Source organism: Trichechus manatus, unplaced genomic scaffold (assembly GCF_000243295.1).
Source record: "Trichechus manatus latirostris isolate Lorelei unplaced genomic scaffold, TriManLat1.0 scaffold00009, whole genome shotgun sequence".
Taxonomy (NCBI): Eukaryota; Metazoa; Chordata; class Mammalia; order Sirenia; family Trichechidae; genus Trichechus; species Trichechus manatus.
In genome coordinates, this window is record NW_004443945.1 from 5274070 (window position 1) to 5282326 (window position 8257).

Here is an 8257-nt window from a genome sequence, read left to right on the forward strand (position 1 = left end):
AACCAATGTCATAAAACAACATGTGTACTACTGTTTCATGGGAAACTATTTGTTCTGTAAGCCTTCACCTGAAGTACAATAAAAAATAATAATAATTAAAAAAAAAGTGGATAAGCAGATGGAGCAGGGTCATCACCCCAACCCCACCCTCATCTCTTCTAAGAACATGTCTCCTGCTAACCCCCACTGTCTCCTTATAGGGGCACCCACCCCCTTCTAGTCTGTGCTTCACATGTGGTCAATGATTTTCTCAAATACAAATCTGATAGTGTCACTCTTCTGCTTAAAATCCTTCAGTGACTTCCTTCCCACTGTCCTTGGGTTGAAGACCAAGATACTGAACATACCTACAAGGAACTGCCCCACTGGTGCTCTACCGCCCTCTCCAGCCTTTTCTCCTCCCACTCTCCCTCCTTGCTTTCTGCACTCCAGTCAACTGGCTGCCTTCCTTTCAGCCCCAGGACCTTTGCACATGCTATTGTTCCCATGGGAAGATTTTCTTCTCCTCTCTCCCCCACCCCAAGCAAGCTCCTTATATACTTAAACCCTGCTCATTCTCCAGATCTTAGTTAACTGCCACTTCCTTATGGAAGATTTACCTAATGCCCTGGACTAGATTATGAGCTCCTGTTCTTTTTCTTCATTCCACTTAACATTTGTATTACATTATTTGTCAAATTACTGGCTTAATATCTATCTCTTGGATACATCTACAAACTCCATGAAGCCATGTCATTTTGTTCATCATTGTATCCGCAGTGCCTAGAACTGTGACTGAAGGTCTTCCACAAATATTTGTTGAACGAATGAATAACTGAATAGGCCAGGCCATAGACGCACAAAATTGGCCAGGGTATGTCAGCACAGGTGAGTCTGTTTACAGTTGGGGCTGGATGAACACTTGGTCCTGAAGGAAACTTATCACAAGCTGAATTCAAAAGACTAGGACTGAGCCAGGATGCTAAGGGGAGAGTGTTCCTGACAGGGTCAAGGAACTAAGTCAGCAGAAGGGGAATAAAGGGCAGGAGCCAGCTCTGCTGGAGTAGGGGTACCAGAAGACAGAGTCGTGATGCAGTGGGGCTCCAAGCACATACAGCCCCAAGCCCTAGACAGAAGTTTCCTTTTGCTCCATCAATTGAAAAGACACACCTGAGTTATCTCTGGAAGATGTAGCAAGGCCAAACAGGTGGGGTTGGTGAATCACTCTGGCCGATTTACAGAGTCAGCGTGAAGCTGGGTGATGTAGTACGTGTGAGCCCATGCGAGGTTAACTGCTCCATGATTAAGTTGGCTGTCACTCTGGGACAGAGGATCTCGCCTGGGGTGGAGAGGGAAAGGTGGATCAGACAAGACTGGGAAATGGATGCCCCTTCTTTCCTCCAAATTCTGGCTTCCAGCCTTGTGGGGAGTGCCCTCCACTCCTCTCCTTCAACCCCAACTCCAGGCCCAGGTCAAGTTCTGCTTCTTGGGAGATTTCCAGATGGGTCCAGCTCCAGAGCCTTGTCTAAGCTTCTGTAGTCATCCTTGCCAGCAGTATTTCCTCATCATCGTGGAATCTTCCCTAGATAGGGACCACTTAATTTCCCTATCAAGGACCCCCATCGAAGCTAATACAGTCACCCTTTTTTTGTGGAAAATTTCCCAACTTCATGGTCTTCGTGGCCCCAGTTGTCAAGGGAGATGATTGGTGAAGTCTTTTCTTTTGGGCAGCCTAGAGTGAAAGGAAAAGATTCTGTGCTGGCTTGAGGTTGAGGCAAGGTCAAGGAAAGTCTTTTTAGACCAAGAGGCTGGAGTATCCTTTAAGGTTGAGCAACAGGAGCCAGTGAGGGGGGACAAGATTGAAGATGTGAGAAAGTGGGAGGGGATGGGAACCAGTACAGGTGGAGAAGTTGGCCTTGTCATAGATAGGTCTCCAGGGGAAGGGTAGAGAGGTTGACGGAACACTTGCCTGGTGGGCTACGTTTTCTAAAAGAAGCAAAGACACCTACTGAGCATGCATGAGAGAGAGGAGGTGGGGTAGAAGCCAAATTTGAAACAACAGCCTTGAGAAAATAAAAAAATGGTGTTTGGATAGATCCAGAGTTGTGAATGAGCAGGGCAGAGATGCCCCCAGAAGTCTGGGAGGCCAGCCTTTGACCAGCACAAGTTCAGGGACTCAGCAGTGCTACTGCCTGCCCTTCTGTGCAGGCTGCAGAGGCTGCCCAGAATCTGACTGCCAGGCACAGTACGGAACATTCTGCACTCTAACCAGGGCAGATCAGATAACCTTGGGTGGCGCACCAGAGAGCTATAATCAAGCCTGGGAAAATAGGAAGCAGAAGCAGCTCTATGTGTGCCCTTCCTCTACTGTCAACTAATCTTCCCAAGCATTCCATGCAGGCAAGCACTATGTACCCTCTGTGTCTAAGAGGGTGGCATTCCATAACTCTGACTTTTCATCTCCCAAAAGCTACCTCCTGGAGAAATGGCTGATTCTAGGTCTGGGGCAGGGAAAATACAAGATGAGCCTGAAGCATCTTAGAGTACCAGAAAGTAAGGGAGAGCTCAAAAAACAAAAGGATGGGGGCCTGTCAAAAGGACACAGGAGCCAACCAGCAAGAATTCCCAGGCTGGAACAACTGGAGAAACAAGATAAATAATGTTGTATAGGATAGAACCCCAAATATAAAACAAATATGCATGAGCCCATACGGATATAAATTATTAAATAAATGGAGAACAGACAAATCTTCCTTACAGAAGAATTCCAAATAATATGTGTAGCTACCTCCCTCTCCAGGAAATGGAGCTTAATCCCCCCCCCCTTAAGGGTGGGCTGGACTTAATAATTTGCTTCCAAAATATACAGTATGGAAAGGGAAAAATAGTAAATTTACAGTGGAGAAACCTGGAAGACACTACTTTAACCAAGTGATGAAAGTCAATGTCACCATGGTAAGTCATGTTGATGTTATACACCCCCTGATATAATGTAATGAGAAGGGTACCTCACCTCTGTGGTATTTTGTTCCCCAAACCCATAACACCAGTTTAATCATGGGAAACACATCATACAAACCTAAACTGAGGAACATTTTACAAAATACCTGACCAGTATTCCTCAAAATTGTGAAGGTCTTGAAAAACAGCAAAAGACTGAAAAAATGTCACAGACCAGAGGTGATTAAGGAGACATGACAACTAAATGCAGTGTGATATCCTGGATTGGATCCTGGAACAGAAAGAGGACATTAATGGGAAAACTGGTGAACTCCCAATAAAGCCTGGAGTTTAGTTGATTGTAATGTACACGTTGTTTTCTTAGTTATGACAAATGTTCCATGATAATGTAAGATGTTAGCAGTCAGGGAAACTGAGTGAGGGGTATACAGGAGCTCTCTGTACAATCTTTGAAACTTTTCTGTAAATCTAAAATTAGTCCAAAATAAAAAGTTTGTTTTGAAAAAAGCCAACGCTGGGAGCTTCCTGTCCACCAAACCCTCTACGTAATACAGCCGTGGGTGATATCAGAAAGGTGAGGATGTGGAATGCAGAACAAGTCATTTGTCAGGGGATACCTGGGGACTTGAAAGTGTTTGCATAACTCGAAAAGGAAGTCACTGAAATCAGTGTTTCTCAATTTTTTTTCTTTACTGCGACCCACAGTAAGAAACATATTTTACACTGCAACCCAGTGCATACTTCAACTCTCTATCTATAGTTATACCTATATAAAACAGAAACAAGAGTTATACAAAATAATGGTTATCCTCCCACCTGCAATGCATTCAGATATTTTCCACTCTGTTCTATTTTAAAAAGCTGCTCACAACCCACTAAATTGATTTGAAAAAAATTGTAATCTATGTATTTTTTTCTTTTACCAGAAAAATTAGGCTCATCATGTACATGCATAATATTATTACTAGTGTGCTCAGATTTCTGGCATTCCTAATCCAGGGACTTCAAACATTTTTTCTTCTAACCACAAAAGGTCAGTTCTTCCACCTGCATATGAAACAAATGTCTTATTAAAGCCACTAATTAAATGGAGCTTGGCTGCTAACCAAAAGGTCAGCAGTTCGAATCCACCAGCCACTCCTTGGAAACCTATGGGGCAGTTCTACTCTGTCCTATAGGGTTGCTATGAGTCAGAATCAACTTGACGGCAATGGGTTGTTGTTTTTTTATCAGGCATTAGATTCTACTTGTAAAGATTATATAAGAGTATAGAAAAATATTTATTCTTTCAACAAGTTTTGATCTCCTACTATGTACCTGGCACTGTGCTGGGGCCATTAGGAATAAACTGTTCAGCAAAACAGACACAGTCCTTCCTCAGGAAACTATGAGACAGGGTGAAAGGTATTACCAACTAATCACACCAAGATACAATGATAGGCTGTGATTGTGAGAATAAAAGAGCAGGAACTTGTTTAGGTGGAGAGGGCTGATCAAGAATGGCCTCTCTGAAGAGACATTTAGAAGACGCCTGAAGAATGAAGAGGCATTAGCCAGGCAGATTGTGGGGGAAGAGGTTCCAGGCAGAAGAAACTATCTGTGCAAAGGCTGTGGGGTAGTAGAGAACTTGGCAGTTTTGAGGAACTGGAAGAAGGCCAGTGTGTTAGAATGCAGTCAGATTAGCAAGGCATCAAATGAGGTAGGGAGAGGTACCCAGGGCTTGAGGCTGGGTTAAGGATTTGGGGTTTATCTAAATGCAATGAGAACCCACTGACAAATGTGGAAATGCCATGATCTGGCTTATGTATTATAAAGATCACTCTGGCTCCTGGGAAAAGGGATAAGAAGAGGATAAGAGTAAAAGCTTAGAAGCCATTTAAGGGCTCTAGAAGACTCCCAGATAAAAGATAATGATGATTGTAACGGAGATGAAGGGAAGTAGATTACAGATAAGAAATACATTTGGAGGTAGAATCAAAGGACTTGGTGATGGATGTGTATTTTGATATAAAGTTAAGTTTGTAAAATAATCTAAGTTAGAGCTGTGTTATAAATATAACTATGTAAAAACTATTAGTACACATAGACAAGGCCTGGAAATAAAGAAAATGGAAAGCTTGGTTTGTTGGAATGCCAGAAGGAATATAGGGTAAATGCATGAGCTGTGGAATCGACAGACCTGTACTAAGCCCTGGTGGCACAGTGGTTTAAGCATTGGGCTGCTAACCAAAAAAGGTGGGCAGTTCAAATCTACCAGCCACTCCTTGGAAACCCTATGGGGCAGTTCTACTGTCCTATAGGGTCACTATGAGTCAGAATTGACTCCATGGCAACGAGTTTTTGTACTAACCCTGTGCTAAATGTCATTGCCACTGACTAGCTCTCTGACCTTGGGCAAGTTATTTAACCCCTCTAGCCTCATTCATCTCATCTGTAAAATGGGGATACTTCATTGGACTATTGTGAAGAGAGAGCATTTGGCTCCCTAGTATAGTACATTCTCAATACATTATAGGTATTATTACTGGCTACTATGGTGGAACAGGGGTGCATTTTTTTCATTCTTTTATTATGATTGGATAAATACTGTTATAATGGTATTTATATCATCAACATTTTAAAAATTTAGTAGAGTCAGTTTGAGGATTCTGAAGCTCTGCCTCCAGTATGGAACAGTTCATGAAATTCCTGCCACGTAACACTTTGCTAACCTGTGTCTGGAGCCCTCCATGGCTTCAAGATTCCTCTGCAGGGCAGCTGAGGGACAGAGAAGACTGGGCATGTGGAATCCCTAGCCCCAGACCCTCAGTTTCTAATCTAGCTGAGGACTGGTCATTAGGAAGGCAAGCTATAAACAGTTCGCACCAGTCCCCATTGTCCTCTACCCTTCCCATCCACAGCTGTCCTAAGTCTATCTGTCCTAGATGCCTCCAGAATCTGATAACTTTCATTTACTCATTCATTTAACATTAAACTGAGCACCTACTCTGAGCCAGTCTGTGCAAATAATATGCAAAATACAAGGTGACCGAGGTATGAATAAAGTACCAAGAGACCTTAGAGATTTGCCTGGGAAAGGGTTCGAAAAGGAGACATCTGAGCTGGGCCGTAAAGGATGTATGGGAGAGAAGGTCATGCTAAGGTATGGGAGCATTAATGGCCATGACTTATATGGGGAATGACAGATGATCCATGTAGTTGGCTCAATAGTATGTGGTGAGAAGTGGCAGGGGACTAAAGGTAAGTTGAGACCACATTGTTGAAAGACCTCAGAGGCCTGTTAAGAACTTTGGGCTTGATTCTGAGGGCCACACAGAGCTAGTGAAGGTTTTGAAGTAGGAGGACGGCATGATTAGCTTTGCATCTTAGCTCGTATGACAGCAGTGGGGAGGATGGTCTACAGGGGAGAAACTGCAGGCAGAAGATACTTGTTAGGAGGATCTAAGTGAGACAGTTTCAGCCAAGACCCGGGAAGAAGAGGATGTGTCTTAATTAGTCCTCACAGTTGGGTTAACGTGCTCGGTTGCTAACCAAAAGGTTGGAGGTTTGAGTCTACCCAGAGACACCTCAGAAGAAAGGCTTGGTGATCTACTTCCAAAAAATCAGCCACTGCAAACCCTATGAAGCAAAGTTCTACTCTGTCACACATTAGGCTGCCATGAGTCAGAGTCAATGGCAACTGGTTTTTAGGGATTGGGAGCAGAAAAAGTGACTGAAGGAAGAGGGAGAAACTCTGCCAGCGCAGGGTCCTGGGAAGGTGCAGCTGCTGGGGGGAAGGGTCAATAATCAAACAACCCAACAGCCTTGAGGAGAGGCTGGGCCTCACTGGATGTCTCCCAGTAGAATTCCTCTTTAAGAGGCAAAAATAGAAACGACTGTCTGGGCAGCCTGGCCAGCTGCGGTGCCCCAGGGGCATCCAGACCTGGGCTGCCCTGTAGACCCTGGAGAGTACACCGATCTTCCCCTCTACTGTTCCCTCTGGACATCTCTACAGGTGAGTCTCCAGCACTGTGCTGTGAGATCTTCAAGGGCAGGGTGCCTCCCTGGGCTATCCTTGCTATGTTCACACTCCATCCTCAGACAAGCTCTCACCATGGTTCCAGCCTCACATTCGAATCCAGCAAGAAATAAGCACACTCACTTCCCAAACAGCTCAAACCAAAGTCCCAGAATTGATTCTGCCTGTGTCTGACTGGTCTGCCTTGGGGCCAGGGCCTATTTGTGTACCAATCACTGCGCCCAGGAGAATGGGATGACCTGATTGGCTTGGGCTGGGTCACACGCAGCCTTAGAGTCAGGTGTGAAGGCAACTATCTCGGTGCCCTGGACTGGGAGTAGGCTTGGCGCATATGTCCAAAGGAACACCAGGGGTTGGGAACCAGAGTGAGATAAATGAATACAGGACAGTGGCCAACAAATAACAAATGCCCACTATAAACACATGGTTTTATCTGTTTCCCAGTTCCAGGTACAGAGTCGATGGGTGAATTGTTGCATGAAAGATAGTCCAGGACATGGTAGAGTCATTCCAAGTTAAGGCATTCATGAGAAGAACTTGAAGGGGCCAGTCTAGAGAGCTGAAGAGCGGGCCAAGTTCTGAGGATCCAAGGCAGAGAGAGTGGAAATCTATGCTTTAAACCAGTAGTTCTCAAACCTGGCTGAACCTTAAAATCACTCAGGGAGCCTGGACAAAATACCAATGCCAAGGCCCCACCTCTAGACAGACATATTTAATTAGTCTGGAGTGGTGCCCATGCATCAGCAATCTTTTAAACTCCCCCAAATGATTCCAACGTGTAGCCAAGGTAGAGAACCACTTCTGTAAGCCAAATAGCGCTAAAAGAGAAGTAGACGTGAGACCCAGAGCCCCAGGAGTTTGGGAACTGGTGGGAACGAAAAAGAACAGACTCTAGCTCGTTGACTGGGCTTTTTATGAGACTCGGGGCTCTGCAGGAGTACTAAGAAACCCAAGGAATGTGTGAGGCCAGAGAGGCACACTACCTTCTCAGAGCACAGAACAGAATAAATTCTGAAGTTAGCTAGCTCTCTGAGAGGACCTGGAGTTATACAGCAGGGGGACAAGAGCCAATAGGCACCTGTTAAATAGCTAGAATGGGGCTGGGATGGGGCAGGTTCAGACAGGTGAGGCTGGATTCCAGAGCCATGTCTGAAGTAGACCTAACAAGACTGGGGGATGTGTTAAGAAGATGGTGGAGCATGGATAGCACTAAGGTATCCAGCTGGAGAGACTAGGCAGATAGTGATGCCTCTCCTTAAAATATGGAATCAAGGAGAGTGAGGAGCAGCAGCAAATCTG